Source organism: Clavelina lepadiformis, chromosome 5, assembly GCF_947623445.1.
Source record: "Clavelina lepadiformis chromosome 5, kaClaLepa1.1, whole genome shotgun sequence".
Lineage (NCBI taxonomy): Eukaryota > Metazoa > Chordata > Ascidiacea > Aplousobranchia > Clavelinidae > Clavelina > Clavelina lepadiformis.
The window spans coordinates 20,924,589-20,937,225 of record NC_135244.1 but is presented as its reverse complement, the minus strand read 5'-3'; the positions used below and the strand labels follow the sequence as shown (position 1 = coordinate 20,937,225).

Here is a 12,637-nt window from a genome sequence, read left to right as displayed (position 1 = left end):
GCAACGTTTAGTTTTAACTTTCAATGCCTGTAAATGCTGGTAGCTTGCTTTATGAAATGTGTGGATTTTAGCAAAGCAAGCGTCAGCAGGAAAATGCTTTAAGGATAGAACAATTTTGTCAACGGAGGATATTCATGTTCAGAGCTGTACAACTCGTTTTTACGAGAAATATCAAAGCGATCCGGATGTAAGTTTATTTCGTTCCTTGGTTTGCCATTAAAGTATTTATACCAAATCCCGAATCCTACTTAACCAAGCCAAACGTCATTTTATGGTTATACTGTTCTTATGTGAAAAATTATTTTCTTTTGCAATATTCGGTATCATACTGCAGGTGTACCCGGTCAACAATCGTGGTCAAAGCAGGGCGCTGATAATTAATAATGTGAAGTTTGAAAATCGCCCAGATAATGTGAGACATGGAGCAGAAAAAGATTCAGAAAACTTAAAAATACTTCTAATAGGACTTGGTTTTAAAGTAGAAATTTGGCCAAGTCTTGAAAAAGAGGTAAGTGCCATGCTAGTGTACAGTGCACGAGACAGTACAGTAAAAACGTTCTGTCTGTTCAGGTTTTAGCCTGCAGCAATATTGCTCCCACGGACAGCATAACCTACGCTTATTGTGTTTCAGCGACTGCTTCACCTTTGTGTACCTTCATTTCTGAAATGCTCATATCTACTATGGGCGCTACTATTGCAACTTTGCCTCACATCACAATAAACAAAATCATTTAGGTTTTTCGAACTGTAGCATAGTTTACATGATGTATTACAAACCTGGCAAGCACAGTAAGGCGTTACCACGTATATGGAAAGGTCACATAATATGTCGACTAAATCAAATAAAGTTGCTGCAAGTTTTTTGATAATGTTTTCTTCTGGCAAAACAATCATGTTGACTATTATTAAAGGAAATCGACGAAGTAATTGAAGAGTTTTTAAATTCTTCGAGAAACTTCGCTGCTCCCATGAGCTTGGTTTATATTGGATCTCACGGAGGACAAAGTGAATATAGTTTTTCATTTCTTTTCTATGAATCTATTTTAATAATGTAGCCTAAATCGTTCTTTATACAATATTTCATGATATAGTTTTAACGATTAATCCATTACAACGCAGCAACGCTCAACAATAGAGTTTTAAATTTTATTCAGTTTTAACTTTCAAGTGTATTTTAACAACGTCTTTACAGGTCAGCAAGACAAAAAAGATTACTTTTGTTCTGGGGATTGGGAAAAGGTTTATATCGAAGATTTGTGCCAAAAGTTTTCAGCAAGCCAATGCCCTGGACTAGCTAGGAAACCAAAAATCTTCTTGTTTCAATTTTGCCGTGGTTCGTCGAAACAAAAGCCAAATATACTTTTTATAACATCATACTTTGCAGACATTTCAGTTTCTGCATTTTACTCACAAAACAATAATATTAGTATTTAAAGAAGACTGTGGTATACGTAACTCAGCAAAAGTTGAATAAGGTTCGTCATTCAACATTTTTTACAAATTTATTTAAGGTTTAACTACCACAGCTGATAACGATGAAGATCGCGACAGGGCTTACAAGTTCAATACCAGTAAGTTTGGTTTCATGTTTACATTGTACAGTTACTTGTTACGTTGGTTAAGACAGCAAAATGTTAAAGCAACATTTCTATGGAAATGACCGATTATAATGAGTTAATAAGGTATCTGCGCGCTAAATTCGATTGTCGCACGTCAACGCATTTGCAAGTAAACGCACCGAATCAAACATATTTGTTTTTTGCCATTGCCGCATGCGATTGAAGGCAGCCTTAATTCTTGCAGCTTAGGTATGTTCCGTATGATCGTGTTTAAGACTCGCGTTACGACAACGCGCCACCTACTTAAGCGCTTATGAGCTCTGGCACGTGAGTTTGGAGTTTATGGCGCATGATGTCATTTAACAGTGCGTGACGTCACATAACTGTGTCTGGTAATGGAATTGACATAATGCTAAAGTATCGTTCATTCGGTAACTTTTCAGGTTTTATCTGTAATTATTTATTTAATAAAATGAAAATATTCAGACGCAATTGACATAACGCGCTTCCTGATGATTTTGTTTTGCGACTGCATATTTGTGCGGCGACGCAATCGCATCCAGTGCATTAAGACACTTTAGCAAAGATCTCTTTCAGATTGGCTCAAGAATGATACACAAGTTGAGGGCGAGGGAAGTGCAAAGGAAAATGCTGATATGCTTCTTGCTTTTGCAACTGCTTCAGGTCTGTTAATCAAGCCCAAACTCTTTTGTTCTTGTTATTGGGAACTGTGCAATGAATTTCTTTACGATTGTTGTAGGTAACTCGGCTTATCGTAATGCAGTTAATGGTTCTTGGTTCACGACTTCACTGTGCAAGGTCTTGATGGAAAATGCCAAAAATGACGATCTACTGTCGATGCTGACCAAGGCAAAGTTTTAGTTCCTTTAAAACATTTTTGTAATAGGTTGATTCTACTTTATAAATTAATCAGTTAATTTTAAACAACATTTCTTACAATAGCAAAACAAGACAAACTGAACCGCTGAATTTTAGGTCAATAGCGTCGTGATGAGGAAAAGGGGAAGTGGTCAGCAAGAACAAATGACTGAAGTCACACACACTCTATGCAAGAAAATACTGTTTTTCCCCAAAAACTCTTCTATGTAGGCTTATACATTGATAACCGGCTTGACAGCAAATACGAGTTTTGTTGGCAAAGAATTTTAGCTATCAGTGTTACCATGCAAATAAGATATTTTATTTTGTTTACGTTGTGAAATTTATACATGCAATACTGTGGATATTCTAACGTACAATCAAATTTTGCAAATATATTAATTTTATCACCACGTCTGTCAGTTCGGCCAAAGGAATACCCAGTCGTGACCAGGCCAGGTCAGCAATATATGTGTATACCACCTGGTGTCTGGTTGGCCCATTGATCTTCTACCACTTGGTGTAGCAAGCATGACTTGGTTTGAAAATCTTCCCTGAGGCATTCTGCTGACATCGTAGTTGAGACCTCTCAATTGGAAGAAGTAGGAGCTCAATATTTGAAGATATATAGATTTCCGTGCTATGTATTTTATGTAGTAGTGTTACGTCATAAACCCTTGTTAAAGACCTCATTTCTGAAGCCTGCATCCTTGAGCGCACTCTTTCAGTCACTGACCAAGATTCATGACCAACAAGTACAAGTGTTACCGGCCGTTTTCTAGTGCTGGTTCTAAGAGACCTGCAGTTAACTATAGGATTGTATTTCAAAATCGATATAAACCAGGCACGTCTACACAACCGTACCGGTATCGGCAGAATCTCATCATCACTCGTTGTAGCAACAGACAACCTGCAGCCAAACCGACAAGCGCTTCCGCCCGAAGGCAGACAAGACAGCGGAATAACAATCAATTGCGTAAAACAACGTAACACTCTTCCCCCTCCAATAAATTTCGCACTGGCATTGTTTGAACATCAATCAGCATTGTTTGAACATCATTTGTGATTCGGGTGTAGGCTAAGTATATGGTAAATACAACGACAAAACTACAATGTAATCACGAAGCAACCGCCATTACTTTTGTTACCCAGGAGAACTTGTTAATTTTAAAGAAAACTTTTTCGACAACGTATGATATAGTGGGCCACGTAAAAAAGGTTTACAAAAACCATTCTTTAAACACAGCAAAACTGTGTGCTAGTGCCAGAAATTATGATTACCGCACCAATAAAAACAAACGAAAATCAAGGTACAGCATTTCAATGCAAATAATGTAAACACAAACATTACATTGCAAACCACAGCAAAATTTAAAATAACTTGTTATAAAAGGAATTTAACCATATGATGGCTATACCAACACAACACAACAACACAACCATAGTACAAGCACAATAAAGGTGGGTTACAAATCACGCTTCATGCCAATAACACTACAACAGGTATAAAAACGTGAGATTGATAGCTAAAATAGACGATATATAACGGATCCGAAATAAAATACCATCATACTTGGTATATGTGAAACTGTGGTATATAAAACACAAATCATAGGAAAGTAGTCAACAACATAAAATTAAGCATCACACAAATAAACAATTAATACGTTTCTACGTCTGGGTAACGAATAGTGCGACGTGGGCTTCAGTGAAGTCGACCGTGATTTCGGGAGTTACTAACGTTATTAAAATTGTTACTCTTGTAGCGATTTGTATTTGATCGGTGATTAAAAAAGTAAGCTCCAGTCAAGGGCGTGTTCAATTGCTGGGGGACATCTTCTGGGCGACTATTTTGTCTATAGGAAGGCATCTCTGTATGATGGTCCCGTCTGCTTAGCTTTAAGCCTGTTAAAATGTACTCTTAACGTACGTTCATGATTGCGAATGAGATAATTTACGGGCGAAAAAGTCTCAACAACTACGTATGGGCCTTAATAAGGGAGATGAAATTTTCTTTTTTCATCTTTTGATGCTGTCGACAGTGTTTCGCAGCATGACCTTATCTCCTACTTGAAACTCCACTTGTCTCGATACCGACTTGTCGTAACGTTCTTTCATGGATTGCCGACGTTGGTCGAGTCTGATTTTCACGACTTCGTGGACAAGCCGCATACGGTCTTGTAAATCGAACATTGCCGACGATGATGGATGACTTGAAGGCTGTCCAGTCATCAGATCTGCTGGTAACCTCAATTCTCGTCCTATCAGAAGAAAATGTGGAGAAACACCTGTCTCTTCGTGTCGACTGGCGTAAATTGAGGAGGGGGATTTATCCCAGGATAGTGGATCGCGCTGGACATAATTCTTCATGATGGAAAGGATTGTTCTGTTGGCCCTTTCAACCGCTCCGTTTCCAGAAGGGTGCATGGTATGCTGTGGTTCTTCGATTTAACACTTCATAATTGAAATTAACAAATGAATTCAGTCAAACAATGAAATATAAAAAGAATTCCATTTTACATAAAGCAAGAATCGTGTTTTGTCACTGCCACGCACATAGCAGTTTCTAACGGAAGAAGTTTATCATATTATTTTCACTGACACACTTAATACAACGTTTTTAGAAAAGGTGAAACGCGTAAATGTAAACCTGTCGCTGTACGACTATTCGTGTATTAAACACCAACCAACAATCACGTTGTTTTAGCTTTTTGTCTGACTTTAACCGTCATCAACGACACAATGTTTGACAGCGAGGTCGACTGTGGGACCGGGTTCGCCTGATTGCTACTTGTATGCTTTAAATCTCTCCACCATCGAGCTGGATGTTTTTATTATTTCAACGCTGTAGTTATGTAGCAAGTTAGTCTTTGATTTAAATTTGCGAACGAACGTAATGGCTCAGCTATAATTTACTGGTGAAGGATTGGCCTATATGACGTCATAATAAAATAAATGGTTAAAATCTCAAGTACGTGAAAGATTTGTTAAAGTTAATTCAGCCGATTTGCGATTAAGACTTTGCAACGTTTCGGATTATTTTTGAAGATGGCCGGGACGCAAAACATGCGAAATTTAAAAATTTATTTCTCCTTACTGAAAGAATTTTGGGCTGAATGACTTATAAAAACGTTAATTAGGCTACAAAATTATTACTTTACTTTAAGACCAACTTGTTTTAGAGTTGTAGTTACGCTTTAAATTGACACAGCTAAGTTGCAATTAAAAATTTTCAAAGTTTTGTTGTTGTTGTTTTTTTGCCAAAAATTGAGGGTTGTTTGGACTGGATTGGCAGTGATTATTATTTTGATCGATCATATTCAATGAAGAACACGGAAGGTGACAAAATGTTTTGAAAATCTTTCAGTTTTAGTTGTAAAATGTCAAGGTATAACGCTGTAGAAATCCACATATGAGCTCCATTTTATTTTAGTTCCATTCCATGTAAATTAAAAAACATATTATCTGAAAAACTTTTGTTGTGATTCAACGTTCATTTTAGCAACTCATCTGCGAGGCCATTATCTAGCTCAAGTACGACATCAAGCGGAGTGTTTGAGAAGACTAGTTGATGTTGGAAAGTTGATGAACATCGACAAGAAAGATTCCACACATCTGATGACGAAATGAATGGAACAATTAACCCACTGTCTCGTGTATTGAGCAGCGCATGATTTTACAACGCACTTAACAATGACTTCTGCAGAAGGATTGAACTTATTTGACCCTGACATTTGCTGCTTTCATCATCAAGTTTTGTGTATGACGTCATCATACACATTCTCTCGACCGCATTGTTCTCATTTTTACCATGAAACATTTTCATTGTTGCAGACATCACTGCATCTCGTTTTTATCTTCATCATGAAATTGTTAACGATTCTTTGAAAGTGTATAACGGTATTACTACGAACTTGCATCGGATTACATCCACACATTCTGTGCTTTATTTTGCTTATTATTTAGTTCTTTAACGGTCAAATGGAGTTCCTACTTTTGGTTGCCTTGGAGTATGACTTATTTCCTGGTCACTAGTTATTAAGTATAAATTGATAATGTGCAAGGAATTCCATGCAAGCTGCCAACTCATTGCCTGCGACGGTGCTCTAATAACTTTCATGCAATCAACTTTGTAGTGGAAGAATATTTTGAGTTTCTTGTGAAAAATATCGTGTAGTTTTCGTGCTTTGTGTATTATGAGATAAAAACATTATATTAACATATTTACTGCTGTATATTGCGTTATTGTACATGATGTAATGTGTTACTTGTTTTAAGCTGGCGTTGTAGACTTTTGGCAGGAAGTTGCTTTGTATCGGCCATTAAAATATTATTAATTCATCGCTGGTTGGCGCTCCCAAGCTAGTTCGCGTTTTGTGTAAAAACTTCGTGTTTTAATCGCTACATGCTCGTTTGTTATTCAGTCAACGATTCTGCTGTTTTACTATTAATAGTCGTGAGCTCTGAGGTTTCAGCCTTCAATAAAGAACACATGAGCTTATCTATTATTTAATATATGAGCGAGGATATTAACTAGAGTATGAGTAAAACAAAAATCGGGTTCGTGCGAAAATGAGCTTACAAACTTGAAGTTCGGCCGAGCTCGAACATGTGACGTCATAATAACACAAACTAAGGAACTGATTTGTGAAAGCAGAAAAGACTTCCATATTTGGTTAGCTTCAGTCAAAGCTTATTATGTCTTCCGTTTAAGTACTTCTTAATTGATGTAAAAATACAAAGTATTTCACAAAAAAGTTTTTCAAAACTATGAACTATTTTGTATAAACCGTATCCAACATTTTCACGTTATGTTTTTAATGGAAAAAAAACAAAAACATTGACACCGTCTAAATGTGTGACGTCGGCTATTCTATTACGCATATATTTTTGTATCTTCATGACGGACACGGCAAGATTAGAAACTATTCCCAGCAGTAAAAATTATGACGATTATTAATATTTGGTCCAAAAAGAAAACGTTCGGTTAAAACCAAAAATAAATTTCTGGTTGGTAAAAACAAATAAATATGGTGATGTTTGTGCAGAATGTTCGGGCTCGGCACATCCCTACTCTCTTCACCTTTTGATGCTTTTATTACAAACTGCACAAAAACGTTCTTTTCCCCAACAGCTTTTCTTCTACATTATTTACTGGTTTTCTTAGTAATTATTCATTATCGTTAAACAACTTTACTTCGACTGCGTAAAGAAATCGGTAAGTTATAAGTCAAAATTAAGCTAATAATATCCAGAATAATAATAATCTCTAAAAGCTATTTGAAAGAAATCACCTACGGTCTGCGACGGTTGAGAAGCGGTCCACTAAGACTCGCTATATGTCTAAACTTGTGTATTGTCTTTTGCCCAGAAACAACTCTAGTGTTTCTTAAATTTTCTTTATTATATTTTCTTTATTATTCTTTATTATCTTTATTTCTTTATTATATTTTAAATTTTATGGCTGCTGAGCCTGGACAAAATAAAGTGAATGTTGCCACCTCATACACAAGAAGAATATCCCGAGATAATTATGAACAGATTGCTTACATTGCAACTTAAAGTCAAAAAACTTTTATCTTGCAACTCACTGATAATCCCAGTCTGGCGCTCATGAGCTGCTGCTTTACTTGTAGCAACTTTGGTCATGGTTTGTTCCATTGCTGTGTAGTTAGTGGAAATGTTGAAAATGTTCCATTGCTGAGTACTGCACGTGGACACCTGTCTGTAGTCCCAGTACACCCAACCACCTTATTGACATTGTCATAAACGGTGTTGTGCGTATTGTAACTAGATATGCGCGGATGTTCGAGTGTGTACGCGCGCTGTGTACTGTACCTTCCGCCCACATCATTGCACAACTTCCCCATTCTTACGGGTATTACACCTGCTTGAGTTCGCCTCGAAAAAGCGACTTTTATTTCTCGCTCGTTGCCCAATAAAAGCATCCCGTCAGCTCAACTCCAAGATTTTGCATCAGCGAAAAAACATACCCGCCGACTAAAATCAAGGCGCTCATTTGTCCTTACCACTGCCGTTAGAACATTCCACATTTTAAGGTTGGGTTATATTTGGAATACGGAGTGAAAAGAAATCTCTACTAATTTGCGTAATTTTTATCTCCGATGCCAAGTTCCCCGGCTCCTGTTCCAACATTTAATCTGGAACATTTGGCGCAAGAGACAACAACAAGGATTGTTAAATAAGTAATTTTATTAACTTTACGCTAAAGTCGAGACATTTCGAAACATGCAATCAAGAATTAATACACTTATACTTCAAAATAAATAAATAATAAATAAACTTCGAATTAAAACTCAACGCCCGACTAATTGCTATGAGTGTCTCTCTGTTGGAATCACTTTGTGAAACAACAATGCTCTTGACAAAGATTTTGAAACAAACAAGTGTTGGAGGTAAAGACGCGATTAACAAACATCATACGATTGTTTGAACTACGCGCTTGCACAAAGGTTATTATGACGTGTTTTGAGAACTTCCTCTTTCTTTTAACAGAGTTGAATTAGAAAGTGAAGTATTTGCGATTCAGTCACTTAATTTTCATGTAGCATCGGATTTTTCCTGAGTTGGCTGATGTCTGCGTTAAACTTTTATGATCTTCTGTTAATAAAAGTTTACTTTCGATGAAACCCGCTGAATTAATTATCGAATGAAAAGAAACTTTCATTCGAGTCAAACTGGAAAATGAAAACGTATGTGTGCTAAGAGAAGTTTTCACACTAACTCGGGTACTTAGTTTTCAAAGCAGCATCAGTTCATGTACGATGACGTTTTAGTCTTGTGTTTAGTGTGACTCACTGTATGAAGAGCTTCATTTCATTTTCTTTCCACGTCCACGTGATCACCTCATTTAAAATCTACTACGGTTTGCCTTCCCTTCCTTTTATTTTGTCGTTTGTGTTTACCTTGTTGAAAGTGACGTCAATTTGTCGACTTACAAAGCGACAGGTACAACGGTTGCCCTCCACACTTATATTTTATGCCACTATATGCATTGATTCTATAGATATGGCACGAGAAGTCGGGCTAGCTTTACATTGGTCGTCAATTTGTAGTCTCTAAAAGCGATCAGTATAATTATTGCGCATTGTTGCGATTATGATTGCGCATAACCGCAATTATTACGCTATTATGACATTGCATTCTATCTAAAGGTAACCTTGTATTTGTGATTTGGTTTGTAGACCACGATGCTTTTCTGTTTGTTGTTTGAGAACCCAGTACAGTTGTACCTGGCCTGATTTGACGGTTTTAATCATCCCAACCCGTCCAGCGCCTTTTTTTTCAATTATTATGGACTTGTGAGAGTGAGTTGCTAGTAAGTTGTTAGGGTCTTTTTAAACATGATTCGTGCTCAAAGCGAATGTTTGCTCCCGGAACTTTTAAATTTTTATTGGTGTCCTGCAAAGAGCACTGTTAGCTGAGCACTTCAAAGGTTATCAAGCCCACATAGGTTCGGGAACGTGACGTGCATTTAAATCTGCCTCAACGGTTTGTCCGAATGAGCAATGCAAATAAATACTGAAATATTACAACGCAAATCATCCCAAACTTGGCTATTTTGCTCTAATATTTTAAAAATTATATTGGAAGATTTTAATTTGCCACAAATGTCTGTTAACATTTATGCAAGATTAAAGAGAGCGAGAGAAAACAAACAATAAGTTAGTGATTTCTCATGGTTTTATGAGAGGCTGCGTACTGGGCCTTGTATGCACAGAGCAAATGACTGTGTGGTATAAACCTTTTTATCCAAACGCTGTTCCGTTTAGTCTGTGTTGTAGTCACCTTCGTTATTGTTTGTTTTGTTGGTTGTCAACCAGGTAATCAGTTTTGTAAGCCAGTGGTCAGTCTAACAAAGCTTTCATTGATCTGATTTTAACAACAGGAAATTATTCAGAAAATGTTTTGAAGTCACTTGTCTTGTGAGAACTATTACAGGAGCTTACATGGCATCATTCAATGCAGTCTAAGCTAAATTTAACTGAACAACTTGTGCAAGTAATTTTGAATTGAATCTTTAATATGTCTTCAATTACACAATTTTTGCGAGATCATATAGAAATTCACTTTCTTGTACCAGCTGTTTTACATTTAATATCCATTAGTTAAGTATGCTTCTATAGGTTCCGTTTTCGTTTACGATATAGCACTATTTACTACAACTTGTATTTAACTTTTAAGACTAAAAGGCATTTGGCATTTAAGTAAAAACTGTAAATGCTGAAATTTTAGAATTTAAATCTTAGACTATTAAATTGAAGTCATTTTCTGCTTGGAGTTATTCTGCTTGTGTTGTTTGGTTATACTGTACATAAGCTTAGCTGTTTAAATATTTCGGTATTTAGTTAATTTTTATATCAAAAACTTAATAATTTTACGTAAATGCTTCAAAATAATTGTTTATTTTTTCGAACAAGTTATTACGCAATACTTACGTGTAACTACAAGTTTGGGCATTGGCATGAGTATGATATAGCATCATTATTTTTGTTGGCCTGAAAAAAGTTTTTGCATGATATGAATTCGGCGATGATTCTTCATCGCTCGAGCCGCGTTTACTGAGCTTGTCATTGTGAAAGTTGCAATGATGCTCACCTCGGCGCTGGTCAAATTCCACAAGCTGTAAAGTTGTTTCGTGAACTTCTCTTGCCCTGTACACAATTATCTATACATTGATCGCTTCTTAGTGTATCGTTTACTTATACAAGACATGGCTATATAGTATGTGGGTATATGGTATGGTATGTGTTTACTATATGGACATGAGTACATAACTATAAGAAAAGTATGGCGTTGATTAAATTGGTCGTGTCACTAAGTTAAGTATTATTGTTCATACTTTGTAGCTTTATCGTCTCGTTTTCGTGATATACTGTAGTTGTTCAAATACGCTTTTATACGGAAATTTCATGCTGACACAACTTAAATGATTATGTCACGATTATGTACAATTAACGATATTTCACGAAACATTTAAAGCGTACTCGGGCTTTTTGTTATTTTCGACAGTGAGTTAGACCTGCATTTATCTTCGATTTCAGGCTTTGTATTAGAGCTGCGCGTATTCTGGCATTTTAAATAACATGCGCATGCGGCCAATGGCCATTTAAATAGCCTAGCCGATCTTAGTTTTACCATAAAGTGGCTTTTTCCTTCGATATCCGCCCACTTTTTGTGAAGTTTAATTATTGCTAATTTGTTTTCATCGTTACCTTTTGGAGAAATGAGGAGCTGTGGTAAAAAGCGCTGGAACGTTTTTTCTGATGAGTTTGATTCAAATATGTTCGAGGTCAGCGCCATCTTTTCTTCACTTGTTTTCAAAATCACTTTTTGGTGTTTGACGTTTAACTTTCACATTCTTGCAAGAAAGTAATGGCGCCGCATGGGAGGCTTTAACGTGCATAGAACATCAAACCTCGAAATTACTGTATATTAGAAAACGCAGTGTTTTAATATAGCCAAGTGGGATCTTTAATTTTAATAGTGGAAGCACTAAATTATATAACAAAGCCATCATATAATTGTTTTTTTTGTCAAAGTAATGCTCATCATAAGAAATGAAAGTGTGAAATGTTTTTACAATAAATAAATTTTGTTTCATTAAAAACATGTTACATTTTGTAGTCAAATATTATACTATCAAGTAATATTTAGTTAAAACTGGCTATTTTTATACACTTCGTTGCAAAAAGGTCAGTTTTGCATAAAATTGCAATTATGCATATCAGTTTAGTTTAAAAAATGAACTTATAATTTACCATTTGGTCTTAATGGTCTGCTTAATTTAGAAAACATTCAAAACAAAAAATTCGAATTTTTCGAAAGCGTTGTTTTAAACTTTTCTTTTTTATGGTTATACTGTAATTTTAAAACTTCATTTCTTTTAGTTATGAGTTCTGCATGATAATATAATTAAAATAACTATGGCGAATTCCCTTTGGTGTTTTTTTTGCGGCTTCCAAAATGGCGGGACAAACAAAGCAGGAAAGCTCGCAAGTCGCGACCAAAGACTCAGAGAGTTGTGGTCGTGACACTCGTGTGAGCGACTGTCAACATCTTCCTGTCCCAGTAAACCCGAAAGCGACAACTTGCCAAGTGTCAAAAGCTACGGTATTGTGCAGGTTTAATAGGAGCGTTCTATGGGGGCTAGGAGCACCGGTCTGCAAAGGCAAAAA

The 12,637-nt window shown here is 36.2% G+C and overlaps 1 protein-coding gene across 1 annotated transcript in view; it reads left to right on the top strand.

Annotated features, from left to right (window-relative positions):
• LOC143460723 (uncharacterized) overlaps nucleotides 1-12,637 on the top strand; it is a 157,310-nt gene that overhangs the window by 2,023 nt on the left and 142,650 nt on the right. The window lies entirely within an intron of this gene.